Consider the following 20,905-nt stretch of genomic DNA (forward strand, 5'->3'; position numbering starts at 1 on the left):
TGTGAACCTCCTCCTGCAGCTTTTTAACTTGGTATCAGAGCTTCTCAACCAACACACACCTCCTGCAAGGAAGGACACTGACTCTGCCTGTCCCAGCTCCAGAGAAGTGATTAGAAATGGCTAGAGTTTGTTACCAGCAAGTGTCTCTAGACTCTAGCAGGCACCCTGAAGAAAAAGAGCTCCTAGAAGTTCTCTGAAGATCCCAAATGTTCCCACAAGATCTAGGACATCTACAAGCAGAGTGAGGAAACTGCTTCATAGATTGCTACATCTGTTAGCTCCCTCTATTTTTTGTACTCCTATAGGTCTGATTCCTCTGTCTGCCGTCTGAAACCTCACTGATTTTCTCTGACTTTATTAAAATTAGGCTGTTTCTACAGAGTAATTCCTATCTGACATATCTGCATGAAGCAGGAAAACAGGTGGAGCAGAAAAATACTTTGAATGCAGAATATGGTTTAGTACCTGTGCAGCAGGAGACAAAGGCCAAAAGTATGAGATCAAGGCTGACAGTGCATGGCATTACATGGTTATGCTAGAAATACAGATTCCTTTGTAGACAATGACTGATCCAGGATTCATGCAACCAACACATAGTTTGAATGTAATATAAGCAATGCCTGCAATCACTCAAATGAAAATATTTGACAAGAGTGGTTGCGGCTGGCTTAGTTTCAAGTCCATTCCACTGTTGAATATAAACCAGACTTAAACAGGTTTAGGAGAGCCTACGTAATGATGTTTAGCATTTTACTAAAAATATTTTTTACAAACATATTGTTTGGAACTAATGTGAATGTTTGTCTAGAGTAAGACTCATTTATTATTCCAATATTTATATGTTTCTACATTCTTTGGTCTTCAACACTAACAGGACCTGAGAGGGATGCATGATGCTTTCCAGGATATAGAAATTACTGTCAGTACTTACTTTCCTTTTTGTTTTTTTTTTTGCTTCTGCAATTAAGAATTCAGATTCTTAAGCAATTCCTTACATTTTATGAAACTGTTGTGCCACAGCATCTAGAAAGCCATCCTTGTAGGTGAAATTTTAGATCTTGAAAATTTAACATGTCTGAGAACACTTCCTGAAAAGCAAAGGGTGACAGGAAAAACTTGGAAAATTTTATCACATATAAAACAAAAAATTTAATCTGCTCTACCCAAAATCCCACGACACATTCCAAATACTGCACCTGCAAACAAATTAGTCATTTTAATCATAATATAGAAAATGTACAAGTAATTAATTGTTGGAATCAAAATCTATATTCAATCTTACCTGGGGAGTTTTTACTATTCTCTCCAGAATACTAAATTCGGATGAGTATTTGTTTTTTACACTTCTATCTGATTCTTAAAGTATCAACCAAAGCAGGGGAACTCTTCAATCTGATTTCCTGTCAGTGGAAGAGTATCTCCCAAAATACATTTGCAAGACAGGCTTTTTGGGCAGTTTTAACTGTACCAAAAATAAACTTTACATTGCTTGTTCCACAGTCTGATACCCATTGGTTGTGCCTCCCACCTCTTCATTATTGAAAGTCTTGCTTCAAATAACCAAAACCATTACACTTCGTCTAAAACCAGTGAGCAAAAATTTTCTAGAGAAATTAAGATCTCCACATATAGTTGCCTTGTTACTCCACTGGGCAATGTGGGAGCACCACAAAAGAGAAAGGGTACTGTCAGGACTCGGGCCATTGCAGACTAGGCCTCAACAGAGGGAGTTACAGGCAGCCCTAGTGTCTTCTTCTATCTTGTGCACAGGGTGGCTCTGGGAGACAATATGGCTCCAGTGGTTCTTAATTTTTTTTGGCTGTTAAACAAGATTAGCACACAGATGTGTATAAAACATGTGGTTCATATCTCGGAAGTAGGTATTTAGGATCCTGATAAACTTCTAGTTTCATTAAAATAAGAGGAGAAGCTAAATTAACTTTATGAAGCCTTCTGCAGGAAATAAGTCCTGTGCTGGCAGAGGAATCACGTACTTTCCACTCACAAGAAAACTGTTGTCTGCTTTCAATACAACTTTTATTTTTGATTAAGGAAAATAATAGCAAAAATATTCATACAGTTTAACGAGCACACATCCTGAAGGCAGGGCCAGTATCCTGGGAAAAACCAAGCTGTCCCATTGCTTCTCCCCATTGCCCCAAAACATTTCATGTCCACTACCACCATCTACACTAGCAGCCCCACTGAGACTTGGGATCAGGGGTTGTACTAAGCCAGCAAGAAAACTGATCCCACAAAAAATGTGCAGTTTCCCAAAGACTTAGGCAACTGAAGACTCAGAGCAAAATCAGTGTCAGGTGGAAGGTAAGTACAGGAATTCACAGCCAGGGGCAGCAGATGGGCAGGACCATGACGGTCATTGGCTTCAATTGCTGTGAAGCCAAAGCCTTATTTAGGTTTTCCAGCAGTACAATTCTGTCCATGCTCTTTCATCAGCTCTCACACTCATCTCACTTTTGTGAGCTCACTAAACTGGCAAAGAGTTATTCCGTCCATTTCTGCTGCACTAGTTTTCTACCAAGTAAATAATGTTTGGCTTACTGCATGAATGTTGAGAACCAGGGTCAGGAAGAGGAATTTGTATGGATGTACAGCCAGAAGCAGCAGGAGAAGGAGGGAAAGACCACTTGCTTTCTTTACTTTAATCAGTTTTGGACACCACAAGAAGCCCATCATGCCATAAAAGTCTTTCCCAACATGTGAGACAAAATGAAGAAAACAACACAAAATGTATTCAAATTTAAGCAGATTCTTCCAAGCTAGTACTCCATCTTGCACTGCATATTTATAAAATTAATAGCTACAGTAAAAGGAGTAGTGAACTGTCAATCGTTTTCTCTTGTCCAGTAAATCTACTCATTCTATTTGATTAGAGCAATAGATTTCACCTAGAATTACTCAAAAGACTAGTTGTTTATCACCAGCAGAAAATACTCCATTTTTTATCTTTCTTTCCTTAACTTAATTTGCAGACATGGTTTTACTTGTGTACTCTTTTCCTGTATACAGTGAAATATTGATTCTGCTAGGTATAGTGATCACAACTGATCTGTAGTGTGACCTTATCCCTAATATACTTCTGATTTCAGACTATTTTAGTTAAGACTTTCCTATTGGATTAGTATTAGCTCTTGTGAAAACAATTTGTTCATTTAATAATGGCATTTATATTTAAGAAACAGATTATTCTGTTTTTGATGTGGGACATTTAGGCAAATTGTACTGCTTTCACAGTAATATATATATTTCTAAGACAAAATTCTGACAGCTTAAAGCCATATGCTGCCATATCCTTTTATGAGAGATTTAGTGGAAGGGAATCAGTCAAGAGTCTCACTGTCGTCTTCAGATCCTAAACAGCTTGAGAAACCCCTGGATTTCCTGGGCCAGGAGGCATAAATTCCTGACAGAGATGAAGAGAATGGAATAACCAGGCAAACTGGGATACAACCTGGATAATGTGACAAATGATACTCCTGCATTCCTGGAGTTCTGGGAGGAATTGTTAAGCCAGGTACACTTGCAATGCTTCATACATCCTGAGTATCACTGACACATTTCTGGTGGTTTTATTAATTTGTTTACATTTAAAGAAGCCTAGCTTTCCAGTAAGTGAGAATCTTCTCTGAGGAATGAGCTACAAATTAAGAATTTGAAAAGCTGTAGCTTTCAATGCAGTTACTGACTGAATTTAATATTTCTGCACTCTCGATCCAGGAGCAGGGGTGTTGCAGCCTTGCAATTTAGCCCTAAATTGCACAGGTGGGAGCCAAATGCCCAAAAGTGCGATGCACGAAAGCCCGTGTGCTAAGTACGAAACTGCCCTGGCCTGAAAAACTCTAGGCCACAGAGTTTCATTCAGTTCAGAAAAAGATGGTTTTCAACTTCTCTGCAGTGAAGTTAAAATTGATTTTGCTACCACTTGAAGGATGAAGACACACAGGAAAGTTAAGCTTGCTATAAGAAAGACTGTAAGAAATACAAGGGCATAGTTAGGATGGAGAGCTGGGCTGAGAGGGTCTGGACTGTCCATCTTCCTGGTAATGGTGCCGGTAGAGGGATGGGAGGAGTTGTCCAACAATTGCTGCTTCTGGCAGTTGCTTCTTTCCTGCCTCAGTAGTAGTGCAGCTCCTTCATCACACAACCCAACCCTTCCTTCAACAGCAGCACCCAGACTGCCAGAGACAAAGCAGATAGTGAGGTCTTGGCCTTTTCTTCTCTTTCAGTCCACTACCACAGATGGCTTTATGCCTGATACCTGTCTGGAGTAGGCACTGAAATCAGGGACTTGAACCTCAGTCATCCCAGCCCTCAATGTTGGCTGTTCTTTGATGTTTTTCAGCTAGCTCTTGACCAGAACCATGCTGGAACTGAAAAACTTCAGGTAAAAACACTTCTGTGTATTTTAAAAAAACACTTCTAAAAAAAGTATTTTTGCAAAGTGATGATTTGACAAAAAGTGATTGATTTTTAACAAAAAATATTTAGATGAAATAGTTCTGACCGGGTGTACTTCGTGATAATAATAAAGTTTGCCTGAATAAAAGCAGTATCTGTCTCAGGAATGTGTCTATCTGCACAGAGGATAGAAGACGTGGGAAGCCTGGGGAAGTTTTCTAAATGTCAAACTTCGCCTCCCCAGAAAACAGGCCTTCTTCTCAAAAAGGTAATGAAAACCCTCATTCAGGCTGAATGCTTAAGAAATTGTCAGTTTTCCTCAGCTTTTTTCACCTTTTAAACCTTGTTACAAACCCCACTGTGTTTTAGTCCGAATTACAAGGTGTTCCCAACTAATGTGCTTTGTTGATTTTGAAAGAGATTGATTTGACCGGTCATACCCTCACAGCTCACTATCACAGTGTGTAGTCTCTGACAGAACAAGGAAAGATCTCTAAGAAATCAAATAGGTTACAGCAGGTGCATGTGGTCTTATTAAAGGCTGTTCTGCCCAAGCTCACACTGAGGCACAGGGGCAAAGCAATGCGTGAGAGTTGCTTGCCTGCAGACAAACAGAAGGTTTCTTTCACTAGAGCTGATGCCTCACATTTCCTTGATATGAATATTAAGAGTATAGGAATTTACTTACCATAACGCAGACGTCAGTACTGGCTCCTTTGCATAAACACCACATGTGCAGCTGTACTTAATATGGCAACAGTGCACAGAGTAGAGCAGTTTTATTTCCTTGCTCAGTACAATGTGTTACCCATGTGTAAATTACATACAGTCAATATACCTATGTATAATATAATGCATAATTTATTACAACTATCATATATTATATGACATTATGTAATTAATAATTAAGATAAGTTGATCATATTAAATAATTATACACATGCTTTCACACCCATGTATACTGCATATTAATTAAAGATTTGTTCATGCAGGTGTTTCTGATCAGAAAAATCCAGGCCTATGAGTCAGAGTCATTCAATCAAGAAATGCAATGATAAAATCACAGGCGTGTGGGCTAAAAGAAAAGTGAATCTTACAGATTTGCTCTTCCTGTGGATCTACAGAAGCAATATCCTATAGCTGAAGTTCTGATAGACCATCCAGTTATTCGGTCATTTCTCAGTGGCTTGATATAGTTTCAGGATCTGAATTTCTAAGACAAACTTCAACAGGAAAACCAGATATTGTTTCTTATCTCAGTAGCAGCCTTTATATTCTAAAGGAATGTGAGCACAAACCTACTTGTAATTTTTTTTGCAAGAAGTGAGAAAATCCTCACAAACAGATTGATGCCATTGAATATACTCATTATTACCGATAAATACATCAATTAAACTGATAACAATATGCCTGCACCTTACTGCTGTCATACTCCAGTCAGACGAAGTTTTAATATATGAAAAAAATATATCTAATTCAATGTTAGAGTCAGATTTCATCTTGAAATAAGTAATAGCCAACTATGGATTTTATTTGCATAGAGACAGGGAGGACATTTTAAACGCTGTCCAGGCTTACCCTGGAGAAAAACTGTTCTCTTTCCATGACTAAGAAAAAGAAGTTCCAAAAAAGCAGATGAGTGCAAAAATAAAAATCAAAATATACAAGATTTCTTTAAGACAAGGACTTTTCGTTAAGAAATGCAGTCAGAAAAGGACACTAGTCAGAGTCTGCTCAGGTAGCACAGAGACAACATGCTACGGAAGAAGCCTCTCCTCCATCTGTGTTCCATAGAAGAGTGAAATAAAACTGTTTTTCCTGGAGGGAGGTGAGTACAGAATGCATCTCCTAATTTTCTTCATGGGCACAAAATCTGAATGTGATAGAGCCTTGAGACCCATGCCTGTGTGTCTGCTGTGTGAATCTCATCAGTCTCAACTTTGGCAGGACCAGCATATTTCAGTGTTAGCTGCAAGAAACTGGCCCAGGGCTGCTCATCTGTACACATGAGAGTGAGCAAATGCAGCAGGTAATGGGACTGATTGCTTCAAAAATTCTATTCTTTGGAGATATTCCATAAGCAATCTGATCTACATTGGTCCTGTCTTGAGCAAGGGGTTGGACAAGATGACATCCAGAAATCCTTTCCAGTATAAATTCTTGGAAGGGTCTATGATTCCACAGGGGCTTTTGGTGAGGAGGAGGACTGTAAGGACCCATTCACTCTGTCAGCTTGCAGTCCTGGGGTATGAGCAGAGAGAATCTCCCAGCAGGAGACCAATACCAAGCCTGCCTTTTACATGCGCCTCAGAAGATGTCCATCAAGCAACTGTCCTTGTAAAGCCCATCCCACAACCAGAAAAAGACTGACCTTCGCTGGAAGAATACTTTGCGTGTTTGGAATGAGATAAATACAGAAACCAGACTGAGATGTTTGTAGGCTGGACTGTAACAGGCATCAGCAGATGGAAGGAGAAGCTGGGTGGATGGCATATGATGCGTGAGTAGGAGGGATGGTGATGGGTGGACCAGGCCCATGCCTATGAGGCACAATGGTCAAGACTATGTTCAAGACATCAGCATACAGACCAGGCTAGATAATGTAGAGCTCAAGGATGAGACAGTTCTCCATGGCTTATATCAGACCTTGCCCCTTTGCAAAGTGTTGATCTAGCAAAGTTAAACCTGGGGTGTGGAAGTACTAGCTTGGAAGTCTGGGAATATATGTAAAGACAACTCCACCTAAAGACAACATTGGGTTTTTTCCTACTTGTGTACTCATGCATTCATAATTCTGATACACTTGTTGAAAGACCCTAAGCAGTTGAGGCTATCTTCCACTGGTTGGCATGAGAGAGGGTGACAGGGGGGGCACGTCCAAACAGGCTTCACCTGTATGCATGAATAAAAACTCCCAATGAACACAGTACCATCAGGCAGGTGTGTGAATAGAACACTGGCCAATAAATCATGCTGTGATTAATTAGTGTCATCCTGATCGTGACATCACTGGGTGCTAGGCAGATTTGAGTCTTCTGACAAGCCTAAGGTAGCTACTATAGTGGCCAGGCCAAGATTTCCTCTTACTGTTGCACCCCTGTCCCCAGAGCTGTTTTTGTAATACCCCAGATGTGTTTGAAAGCATGGGCATTACAGAGATATGAAGGTTGATCTCAAGGGCACCCACACAAATGCTGCCTCAATACACTTTAGATAAAGCTTAATTAGGTTGCTCAAAGCTATTTAATAGTCAGTAGCAAGGCCAGGAATAGACTATTCTAAAACTAGGAATGATCTGGCTCAAGCACGTCAGTCACATTTTCTGATTTTCTTTTTGTGAAAATCCTTAGTATTATGTTGAACAAAGCTGGAAAAAATAATGTAATAAGCCCTGTGCAAACATCCACACTAAGCGTCCCCATTTTATTTCAGTAACTCAAAAAAATTTTCAAATATTATAAAATGCAACTTAGTTAATCACTTCAGTAAATGCATGTTGAGCACTCCAGCCTCCCAGTTAACAGATGTGGATAATTAAAAAAAGGAAAAGTAACAGAGCATCCATACACACTACATATTACACTATTACAAGTATTGAATGCAAACTAAAGAACAACACTGACCAAAATGGTAGAAGAAGAACAAAGCTAACAAAGGGGAAAAAAAATAGTATTTACAGGCTAAAGAACTATATTTTCCACAGAGTGAATCCCACAGGCACCTTCAGAGAAGTGAAACCTGGCTCACTTCCCATTTATGAATCTGACTAATTGCCTTCAGAAGGTTCCCAAATCCAGCCGAGCATGTGGAGAAGGTTTTACATTAGACAAGAGTCCAAGTATTTAAACTATTGCAACAGCTGCAAAGCAGGTTTGCAGGCAATCCTATGCTCATACAAGTTCTATTTTATTTCAAAATGTAGAAACAACACTATGAAGTACATTTGAGGTGGCATTACCCCGTTTGGCTTTAAGGGGCACATGCCACGAGCCAGGTGTCAGGGCTCTGAGTGCACCAGGGCCACCCTGGGTGGCCTCATGTGGGGCCTCCACCCACACCCTCTGCCCATTGGCTCAGGAGAACTGCCAAAGCTCATCCCCCTTCGCTGACTAGTCGTGCTCCTGCTGCTGCCAGACCCAGGGACTTCAGGAAGCTCAGTCCATTGCAAAGTGGTCTGGGCTGGAACTGTTACCAAAATGGAACTGAGGTCCACGGGCTCCTCCATGCACTGGTAGGCAGTGTTTGTCCCAGAAGGAAGAACTATATTCTATTCTCTGGTTTTCCCAAGAGCCAATAGGTTGAAAATTGCTACATGCTACCTAATGTAGCATGTAGGTCTGTGTTCAGTACAAGTGTAACAAGGGACAACGTGTTGTTTCTCAGTATGACTGCACTGAGATGGGTATAATTGTTTTGAAAACTGAGGGGAAAGGTTTGCTTGATAGAAGTCTACCTCACTGCCTAATCTCTGCCTCTGGCTCTTCTCTTGCTCTCTGTTGGCTCTCTCTGGGTTCATACGCAAGCCCAAATGTGCCTTTTAGATTTCATGAAGTGTCTGGGACAGCACAAGGTTATGCAGAATCTTCTTTGTTTCAGATGCAGAAACTGATTTATCCAGGGACCAAGTGATTTGTTGGCATTAATGCAGCTAAAAACTGTCTGCATCTCACAAGGAAAAGAACTCACTAAATCGGGAGCACTCATAAGTTCCCAAATTGTACCATGTGAGCGATTTCCAGGAAGAGCACAGCTGTGGTTCTGCCTACTTGCCTGCTTGCTTTCTTGCTCTTCTGCAAGGTACACAGTGATACATCCACATAGGCAGGTATTTCCAAACACTGACAATATGGGTGCTGATGGCTCCATAGTGAGATAGAAGTAGCTAGGGGCACAATTTTCTGGTCCACACATTGGAGTTAGGACCAATACTTCCCCCATGTACCTTCACCCTTGAGTGAAACCCACTAAGGTAGAATCATAGAATACTTTGGATTGGAAGGGACCTTTAAAGGTCATCTAGTCCAACACTCATGCCATGGGCAGGGACATCTTCAACTAGATCAGGTTGCTCAGAGCCCCGTCCAACCTGACCTTGAATGTTTCCAGGGATGGGGCATCTACCACCTCTCTGGGCAACCTGTTCCAGTGTTTCACCACCCTCATTGTAAAAAATTTCTAGTCTAAATTTACCCTTTTTTAGTTTAAAACCATTGCCCCTTGTCCTGTCGCAACAGGACCTGTTAAAAAGTTTGTCACTGTCTTTCTCATAAGCCCTCTTTAAGTACTGATAGGCTGCAATAAAGTCTCCCCGAAGCCTTCTCTTCTCCAGGCTGAACAACCCCAACTCTCTCAACCTTTCTTCATAGGAGAGGCATTCCATCCCTCTATCATTTTCATGGCCCTCCTCTGGACCCACTCCAACAGGTCCATATCCTTCCTGTCCTTAGGGCTCCAGAGCTGGACGCAGGACTCCAGGTGGGGTCTCACCAGAGCAGAGGGGCAGAATCACCTCCCTCGACCTGCTGGCCACGCTTCTTTTGATGCGGCCCAGGATACAGTTGGCCTTCTGGGCTGCAAGTGCACATTGTCAGCTCATGTCCAGCTTTTCATCCACCAGTACCCCCAAGTCCTTCTTGGCAGGGCTGCTCTCCATCCCTTCATCCCCCAGCCTGTATTCATACTGGGGGTTACCCCGACCCAGGTGCAGGACCCTGCACTTGGCCTTGTTGAACCTCATGAGGTTCACATGGGACCACTTCTCAAGCTTGTCCAGGTGCCTCTGGGTGGCATCCTGTCCCTCAGACATGTCAACCGCAGCACTCAGCTTGGTGTCATCTACTGGAGGAGATGGAGGAAAGAAACTCTGCCCCAAAATGTCTTGTGGAGGTTATTGCCCAAAGTGGTATAGGGCTAGGGTATAAGGGTTATTGGATACAGGGGGAAGAGAATTTTGGGATCATGTGAAACTTATTATGGGATGTTTAAAGGGAAGGATCAAAGGTGAGGAAAGGCAGGGACCAAGATGTATCAGAGGGGAACAAGTGGCAAAATAGAGGGAAAAGTGGATAAGAGGTCAGTTCTGTGTAAACAGGTGGCTGCTTGTCTGACTAAGCCATCACCGTACTCTGTCCTGACTTATTAAATCCTGTTTCTAGCCATTTTCTCCTTGGATGTGCTTGATTATGTGTGTGAATGCTAACAAACTTCAAACCAGACAGTGTGTCCATCTGTCATGATCTGTGGGGTCAGCTATGTTAATTGTCCTGCTGGGCATACATGCTCAGTCTCACTACTGGCTGGACTTGGGGACATGGAGCTGTGGCAGGTTTGCATCTGGCAGGCTGGGACAGCAGGAATCCCCCCAGGTTCTGAGGCCTGCCAAAGTTAGCTGCCTTCTAGCATCCTCCTCAGAAAAAGATAGGAAAACTAGCTGTGGTGTGGGGGGGGGTTGGGGTTTTTTGGGGGGGTTGTGTGTAGGTTTTTTTTTCCTCCCAAGTCAAAGATTGTTGCTCTTGTCTTCCATTTCTTAAAAAAACGCATTAACAGAAAGTTAATGCTTCTAGAACAAACTTACCAATTCTGCTTCTGATTACTCACTTTTTTTGGTGAGAAACCTGTTCATATTTAGTTTCTTCAGAAAGGAGTAACCCCTGATGCGGGTAATGAAATTCAGATTTCTGGTATAAAAACTTCAGAATAACTGCACCTGACCCTTGGTTTCCTTGTCAAAGGAGCCATCAGTTGACACGAATCTTTTATTCCATGTAGAGGTAGATTACACTCCCCACAGGTTCAGTGATTTATCTACATGAAAACTTGACATAACTTACTGTTCAGTTTCAGAAGTGTTGCTCTGCATTATATTTAATATGCAATCTACAAATAAGAATTGAATGTTAGAACAATTGGCAGCAGGTTAATGCAGAAAAGAGGACTTTCAGAAAAGCAAATGCCATTCTAGTTCCCATGGCATCATCCCAATATTTGTTTTATATTCCTGAGAGAAAAGAGGAAAGCAGAACAAATGTTAAACCTCCCACACAAAATTCTCAGAGTAATATTATTATTCCCCCTAAGACTCCAGCCTTGCTGTCAGACTGCTTTTTCTGTCAAGTTTCCAAATGCCTTTATTGAGAAAGAATAATAATTATAATTATCCAAAGTTTAAGTCAGTGAGTTTTTACTCAAATAGATTAGCTGCACACTCTATCATTGAAAAATCTTGTACAGTCATTCATCTAATTTGCACAGCACGATTACCACAATCAGAGAGATTCGTATATACGCTTGTGCAAATGGGTTATTTGCCTAATCATCACCTTTATGGGAAAATTCCTGGTTTGTATCAGCAATCTCAGTATTTATTCATACAAATGATCTCAGTATTTATTTCTACACAGAAATATTCACTTGTGCAGATTTTTTTTCTGCACCTTCCAATGATGCTGTACAGCTTCTGATGAACTGCCATACCCTTCTTCTTATCAGTCCTGGTGTCTGCTTTGCATAATTCTTTGGGCTGCTAGAATTCCTTGGGCATAATTCCTTGGGCTTCCTAGAATGCTCAAGAAATTATTCTTTTATTTGTTTTTTTAAGATTTCAGTTCAACCATGTTTATATGCCTTTGGGGAGAGGAAATGTTATCAAAGGTCATTTGTAAATATGTTTTCAAGGCTGGAGACCCTGGTATTCCTAGAAACTAAATTTTAACTTGGCACCTAAGTGGTGGTACCACAGATGCTTAAACACTGAAATAGGCCATATAGCTTATCTGGTAATATCAGAAGTGATGTATAGTGAGGTAATTAAAGAAACAGAAAGCAACAAAAGCAATACGATTAAGTCAATAGTTGGAAACACACCTTAGCTTCTCTATGCACATATGACAATTCTTCTGTTTTCATTTATTTAGATGCCATTAGAAACTCAAGTCTTTCCTGGACTAAGTGGAAGAGGAGCAGGCAGAGCAGATCAGACAAGATGCTTTATAAGGTGTGATAATTAGACAAAACAGCTGCTTAAAAAAAAATCTACAAAAAAATCTTTTAGACAGTGACAGTCTTTGGACCTATGTCCTTTAAAAACCTAACTTTGGCACCAAACTTTAAGCACAGAAGTAGTGTCTTGCACCCCTGGGGAACTCAAGCAAAGGACCATGCTGAAGTACTCCAGATAAATGCTTTTCTGAATTAAAACCTGTCAAAGTTTTTGGAGTGTTCCCAAGTCATCAATCCTTTCTACTTTAAAGCCGCTTTCCAACACTCTACAATCCACCCACAGATGTTTATTTCACCAGATCTGCTTGCCTCTAGTAGCACCCTATAGCCAGCTCTGCAGTCTGAGGAAGATGAGTCCACAGGCTCTATCTGAACAGAATATGCCAGCTGAAGGATAAACCAGTATACACTAATATCTTCATTAGCACAGGTGATGTGTGAGTATTTGCCAAAGCAACATGAAGGTAGTTTTTAGTAGTATTTTATGTATATTTACAGATTAGACCGAGTTTAAAGGCAAGTTTATAAAAAAAAACCCCAACTTTATACCAATAAAATGCAGATAGGAAAATAATTGCTAGAATTGGAAACAGTAACAAAAAGTTAAGTGATAATACACCTTAATAAGCAGCTAAATACTTGAGTTCAGTTTCAAAGTCTATTCTATACTTTATTCAGCTAGTAGAGTTGACAGGATAATCTTACAGCCATCACATCCAGGCCCTGCTTTCTTAGACAACTTTGTCACCTAGACAGCTTTTTTCTGAGTGGGAAACATTAGCTGGGACACTGCTCCCCTTTAGGTGCGCTTCTACTTATGGTAGGTCCCAGCAATTGTATTTGTGCAGTAAGTGTGTTGAAAATATCAACCTTTAGAGTGAGTTTAATTAAAATGTTTAACAAAGTAATTTGATGACTTCCTAGTCCTCAAAAGAAAGGCTGTTCTTCCAGGGTTAGTCTTTACTCTGGGAAAAAAAAATGTTTTGGAAGCAAAATCTCTTACTGGACAGCTCTAGAGACTGCCAGCACAAGAGGTTGCCAATAAACAACCTACTCAGGTGCTCTTCCAGCAAAACTGAGAAAAGCCTAAGCACCTTCAAGTGGCCACCTCTTTTGGTAGCCCTGCTGAGGGAGGCCAAGTATGGTGCAGCATAAAGGAGCTGTTAATGGCTCTTCTTTTCTCTTTGTGATTCTCCTTTCTTAGTGACTCTGATTGAAGAGTTACAGTGGGCAAGTGAAGGGAAGCTTCAAGCTACCTCTGGCTCTTACATCCTTTCCATGGACCAAACCTGATCCCAAAGCCTTCTGAAATCAAAAGAAAGACCTAAGCCTTGCAGTGACATTAAGGGTCTTTCAGTCAGGCTGAAGAAGAGGTATTTGTTATTCCAGGCAACATTGGTTGGCACTTCTCACCACCGATGAACAATTCTGAAAAAATATCCTACTCTTTGCAGTATGTAGGGAAATGGATTAGTATTTATTTAGCCAGTAAGTCTCTAACAGTCTAAAATACACATAAAGGTAAGAGCTACTGTAGCTGGTTTATTTGTATCTATCTATAATTATAAGCTCAGTTTTACATTGAAACATAGCAAGCTCCTGTCTATGTGTAATGTCAAGACATTAGAAAGAATGGGATAGCAGATGGTAAAAATCAGATAGGCCTATAACTGAGTGGCCTAGGTTTGTGTTTTGCTCTGCTTTACGCATGGCCCCCAAGCTGTGGTGCTCATACCATGGTTTGACACAAGGCCCATATGTTTTCAGGTAGGTTTAAGATGATGCTGAGCTCTGTTCAAGGGAGAAATTGCTGGCCTGCAGTCCCTCAAGCAGAATTTGCTGTGACGATCCTGACCCAGAGCAAAAAGAGCAGCATGCTCCTCCAGGCCCTTTTGAATGGGAGTACAACTGTGTAGTTTTAGGATGAGGGCCTTTCCTGGGAGATTTTTGACTGCTTCACACCTGGATTGCTAAGGAGGCTGAGTACCAGCCTAGTGTTATTCCTAGAAGATTACCAACTGGAATAAAGCAACTGCCCTATTTAATGATTAATGATTACCTCAGATGGATTTATTTGGTGATCGTTCTCTCTAGCAGCAAAAATCCTTAAAGACAATTCCATGACACCTCTTTGCTGCTTCTTCCACAAGTAGTGCACCAGCATAAATGAGGAGATAACAAACTGCTGCAAGAAATAAGAATGGTAGGCTAAGGATGGAAGCTTAAAGCATATTTGCAATCAAAGAATATGCAGCCTCATGCTATTGCTTGAGCTTATGTAAAATGGAATTCCAGAGCAAATTACTGTACAAATATTTCTACAGTTCTAATGACTACAGCTTATGTCTATACCATAACAAAAGAAATCTGGGGGAAAGGAAAGTTGCGTGGAAAACAGTGTGCTCTGCAGTCTAGCTTGCTGCATATTGCTGAGTACATTTTGATCTAGCCTTGAAAGAAGTTGATCTGCAGCAATGTAAACGGTAAAAGGTGTTTTGCTGTAACTACTAGCATTGTACTCAAGTTTGGGCATTCCACTGGAAATGCTATTTCCCTTACCAACCCGTATAGAGATGTAAAAAGTTGGAAACTTCTTCCCAGAGAGTTTATCTTGGCAGCAGCAGGGAAGAGACACTATATGGCAGCCTGACTAGTAAAAGACAATGCAGGGTAGTTACAATCAGTGGTAGAAATTCTGTAGAGAAATTATACCACCAAGCATCCTAATTCCTGTCTTCCTGTGGAAGTGGACGAGAGTGGCACAGACCACTCCTGTTCCTTGAACGACTTTAGCAGACAAATGAAACATAAGCAGATATTGACCAGTCTATCCTTTGAACACACTTTAGGAGGGCAGATGAATTTAAAATCACAGGTAAGAAAATTGGGGAGACTAAAAAAGACAAGCAACTTGTCCAGAAATACATTCAGAAGACATCAAAGCAAAGATGCAAGTAGCAGATTTCTTTATCTGGCACAGAACAAATGATAAAAGCAAAAGGAAGGATTATGATTTAAATGTAATTTTTATTAAGTAAAAGGAGGGAATTATTTCAAACAAACTATATATTTTGTACTTCTTAATGGACAGAACACCACAGCTTTCTATACAATGCTTTTATTTACTCAAGTCTACCCAGAAGACTTCACTGGACCTTCAATCATTGTTCTAATCAAGGCTTATTATGTATGAAATATAACTTCATCTGGCTTGAATTTGAGCAAGAAATGCTTCTTTAATTAACTTCTTTAATGATCTTAATTATCTTTCATTTAAACTCAGACACGATCCTTAGAGAATTCAATGTACCATCATTAAAATTTGTAGACAAAGCTATTTTGTCTCAGACCCAGCAGTTTTGACATACAACCCCAGATGCCTGTTTTAAAATGCATGCATCTACATCTTCATTCTTTATCAAATTACCTGACACTTTTTAGCGGACCACATCAACTTTATTCTCTTCAACTCTTACAAACAAATATATAACATATAGATAAATTAAATAAACACAAATCCTTGGCTGATTTCTAGAAGCTTGCTCTAAAATCATCATATTGTTCTCAGTGTCTTGGCTCTCCTACCTTCTAAACCTTCTCACCCCTTTCTAAATGGAAAATTATGAAGTGCAGCACTGCACTGACAGTGACCCATGAAAGTAGGATCATTTGAAATGAATTGTGTATTTCCACGGGTCCAAAGTTTTAGACAGTTATTTAACCTTTAAGATTCATTTTAGAAAAATCACTGTCTTTGCATAAATTCCAGTGGATACATTGGGTAATAAAAGCCTTCCCTCTTCAACCTCCTCTCCCCCAATTTTGAAAATCATGTCACAGGATCTGGGTCAGAAATGAACACTTTTAGCTGCTTGGAAAAATGTTAGTCAAAGAAATATCTCATAAAATAAGCAGTCCTCAGCTTGGCAAAGGGTCTACATTTGCTTTTTGCAAGAAAAAAAAAAAGATTTTACTTCGCTATTTCAGGATTATTTAACTGTTATAAAATCCCATATTCCACACACTTTAATGTGCTATGCTGAAAGTCTTTGCCTTCACCAGGCTCAGAATTTCATCATCTATGCTTATAGTGACCTAGATCCCAGATATTTTTCTAAACCCACTACCCAGTGGATGAGATGGTTAAACTATAGTACAAAATAACTTCTGCCATAGCATGGAAAACTCACTGTTTCTCATCTTTGGATCAAATTCTGCAACAGCTTCTTTTTATTTGGCAAAACATTTTATATCCCAAAATCTCTCTTTCTGTAAGGCTAAGCAGAGAAATTCTATGGTGTTACATTACATTACAGCTAACATTACATTTTGAAGAGGGATTTTCACTGCAGCAAAGTAAGTCTTGTTCGTTAGGGCTTTTGAAACTTTCAGTCAGCATTCCCATTCTCACATGACTTGCTAAAACTCAAGGATTCATGCTTGCCATCTAGTGGCTTTAAGCAGAATTAGAAGCAATCCATGGAGAACAAAGTAGAAATTTTTTTTGTGCTAAAAGATGGTTGGTTTAATTTATGGTTATGTTTGAAAATCAAAAAATTGTTCTGGAATTGTATCTGGAATAGAGGACTGTTCCCTCCATATAACCATTAACTGAACACGGAAAGAAAACAGAGGATTAATGCATGGCCACTGAGTCTCCTGTGAAAAGAACAGCCACGGTTACTGCAGTTGAGCATGTGACAGACTTGTACTGACTGGGGGAGAAGATTACCCTGAAGACTCTTCATATCCAATGTGTCCTTCCTTACAGCAGTCCTGGAAATCCATAAGACAATCCAAGCAAAGCACAAACATTCTTTGTCTGCCTTCATTAAAATAAAATTGTTACCCATTTGCAAAAAAAAGGCTAAATAAGATTCCATGGGGGCTGATATGACTATCTGTTTCTGTTCTGCAGAAAATGTGTTAACATCAGAGTAGATGGTTGTTAAATACAAGATAGAAACAGTTCAGTCTAGAACCTCCCAAGCTCCCTCTTCCAGCTGAATGGCCTAATCCCTAGGTTGTAGTAAGGCTCCGTATTATATGTTCCTTGTGTAGTTTCATTTCCGTTGTACTCTTGGATATAAAGGAATGTCTCTTCAACAAAAGGAGCGGAAAATACTTCCCTCCAAAACCAATACAACCTGTTTCAAGGTGATTCTCTTCAAAGATACAGATTCAAAGTCTTTAGAATTTAAAATTGTGTTGAACTAAAATTTTCAAGAGAAAAAAGTCCAAAATGTCCATTCTATGCAGGGAATGCAGGGCAGTACTTTCCACACAACTGGAAAACAGGGGGAGATAAGCCTCCCTCATTGCGTGAGTTTTCTTTCTGGAATCACCACCTAAAACAAATCACTCATCAGAATTAGTTAACGACGATTTTAATAAAAGATTAAACTACCGCCAGCCATAGCACAAATCCATGTATTAGCAAAACTGCACATAATAAAAATGGTCTCTAAATTCTGCTCAACTCTCAGAATACTAACGTGTCCTAGTTTGAGTAGAAATACTTAGAATATCTATGAAATGCTAAGAAAAGGGTAAACTACACGGCTGGGGTGTCCTGGTTTCATCTGGGATAGAGTTAATTTTCTTCCTAGTAGCTGGTATAGTGCTATGTTTTGGATTTAGTATGAAAAGAACGTTGATAACGCACTGATGTTTTAGTTGTTGCTAAGTAGTGTTTACATATTCAAGGACTTTTCAGCTTCCCAAGCTCTGCCAGGTACACAAGAAACTGGGAGGAAGCATAGCCAGGACAACTAACCCAACTGGCCAACAAGGTATTCCATACCATATGATGTCATGCTCAGTATATAAAGCTGGGGGAAGAAGAAGGAAGCGGGGATGTTCAGAGTAATGGCGTTTGCCTTCCCAAGTAACGTTTATGCGTGGTGGAGCCCTGGTTTCCTGAAGATGGCTGAACACCTGCCTGTCAATGTGAAGCAGTGAATTAATTCCTTGTTTTGCTTTGCTTGCACGTGCGGCTTTTGCTTTACCTATTAAACTGTCTTTATCTCAACCCATGAGTTTTCTCACTTTTACCCTTCCAATTCTCTGCCCCATCCCACCAGGGGGAAGTGAGTGAGGGGCTGTGTGGTGCTTAGTTGCTGGCTGGGGTTAAACCACAACATGGGGAAAATGACATCATCTCGGATCAAGGAATGAGGAGGGGAGGAGGAGTAAACTGCAGGAACAGCTGGTCTTCACAGCTTTTATAGCCTTGATATAATCAATGAGTCTACAGAAAGACCAAACAAGCAGTGCTAGTAAGGTCTGTTTTCGAAGCAGAGAAAACGTGTATACCCTCAATGAAACATACACATGAACTTGCAATTTGTGGAGCCTCTATAGTTCTTAAAGAATCTCAAATCCAGACCAGAAGATAATGCCATGCTTTTGCATTATCATGGAAGTACTCCAATATCTGTTACATGGATCATCAAGACAGGGACACATGACAATATAGACCTGTATTGAATGAATACTCATTTTAAGTCTCTAAATCTCTTTACTTCTGTCCTGGTTAAATTTCTTCCTAGTGCTGTGTTTTGGATTTAGTATGAGAAGAATGTTGATAACACACTGATGTTTTCAGTTGCTGCTAAGTACCCTGCTAGTCAAGGACATTCAGCTTAAAAAACAAACAAACAAAAAAAAAAACCAACCAAACCCCCCCCCCCTCCCCAAAACCTCAAAACAAAACCAAAACAAGCACTGGGAGGGAGCATAGCCAGGACAGCTGGCCCAGCTGGCCAACAGGGTATTCCATACCATGTGATGTCATGCTCAGAATATGAATGGTAGGTGTGTTCCAGGAAGTAGCAATGGCTACTTGGTTATGGGTCAGCGCGGGTGGTGAGCAATTGCATTGAGCATCACTCATTTTGTATATTCTATCATTTTTTATATTATTATTATTATTGTTGTTGTTGTTGTTGTTGTTGTTGTTGTTGTTTGGTTCCCCCCCCCCCCCCTTTTCTGTTCTATTAGACTGTCTTTATCTCAACCCACAAGTTTTTCTCACTCTTACCCTTCCGATTCTCTCCCCGTCCCACCGCTGCATGGTATTTGGCTGCCTGCCAGGTTAAACCACCACAGTCCTTTTTGGCGCCCAACGTGCGGCTCGAAGGGTTGAGATAACGAACAGGTTAAAACAAATTTGTTATAAGCATTCATTATATCAGTTTAGTAGTCGCTGGTCACAATGTTGGTTTATTTGCTCTCAGAATTGTTGGATCTGTTCTTGGAGTTTTGTTATGTAGCACCTTACTGGCTGTATATACTGCTGTTTACCAGTATTTATGTAGGGTTTATCATCTCTGGGAAATGGATTAAAGTCATCGCTTTGCTATACTGTGTGACATCGGTTTATGTTATGATAAAATTATTGGTCAGGAGACTGTACTCAGCACTGCCGTCATTCCTGTTCTTCGGGAGCTCTCTCTTGGAAACTATTAATAATTACACTTTTTACCTCTTCTCCTCGGAGAGCCAATTTACGGGGGAGACAGCTTCCTTCACCTTCCCCTTCTCCTCCAGGCTGATTACAATAGCTCAAGGATTTTGAATATCCTTGGGATGTTCAAACCAGCATGTTCCTATTTCTATGTCTCCTGAATGTGTTTCATGCCTTGTTTAAGGTTAAACAGCTATTTAAGAATACCACCAAGAGATCTGCCCCGAGGCTGGATAGTTGAGTGGCAGGGTGTGTGGGATAGTATGGGCAAGTACCTAGGACAGTGGTCACCTCCAGTGTTTTGGAGCTTCACCCTGAACAAGTGCAGAATCCTGAAAAACTAGTAAAATATTTGGAAAACATATGCTGTCACCCTGGCAGTTCCAGAGAGACCCAGATTACTGCAACGTGCTGGGGCCTGGCCCATGCCTACCGAGCCCTGTTCAACACTATTCAGAACCCTCAAGGGGGAGAGAAGGTCTCCAGCTCTGATGACAAAACGATGAGCACTGCAGCTACTCCAACCCCCGTGACGGGCACTGCAGCTGAACCAGAGAACCAACCCTTGCTGGTATCCATCGCCCCTGTACAGAAGAGGAAATCTTGGAAGCAAAAGTCAGGTCACTTAGAAAGGGATGATGGAAAAGCAGGGCCATCACGAGGAGGGGAGGAGGAAGAGGAAGAACTCGTAAATGAGACGGAAACCACCCGATCCCTATCCCTGAGTGAGCTGCGAGATGTGCGGAAAGATTTCAGCCATCGTCCAGGCGAGCATATTGTCACCTGGCTGCTCCGATGCTGGGGTAAGGGGGCCAGTAGCCTGGAATTAGAGGGTAAGGAAGCAAACAGCTGGGGTCCCTTGCTGGGGAACGGGGCATTGACAAAGCGATTGGAAAAGGGGCACAGGCCCTCAACCTCTGGAGGTGACTGCTATCAGGCGTGAAGGAAAGGTATCCCTTCAAGGAAGATGTTATATATCGCCTAGGCAAATGGACCACTATGGAGAGAGTTATCCAGTAC

The sequence above is a fragment of the Calonectris borealis genome, chromosome 2 (assembly GCF_964195595.1).
Source record: "Calonectris borealis chromosome 2, bCalBor7.hap1.2, whole genome shotgun sequence".
In the NCBI taxonomy this organism is placed as follows: domain Eukaryota; kingdom Metazoa; phylum Chordata; class Aves; order Procellariiformes; family Procellariidae; genus Calonectris; species Calonectris borealis.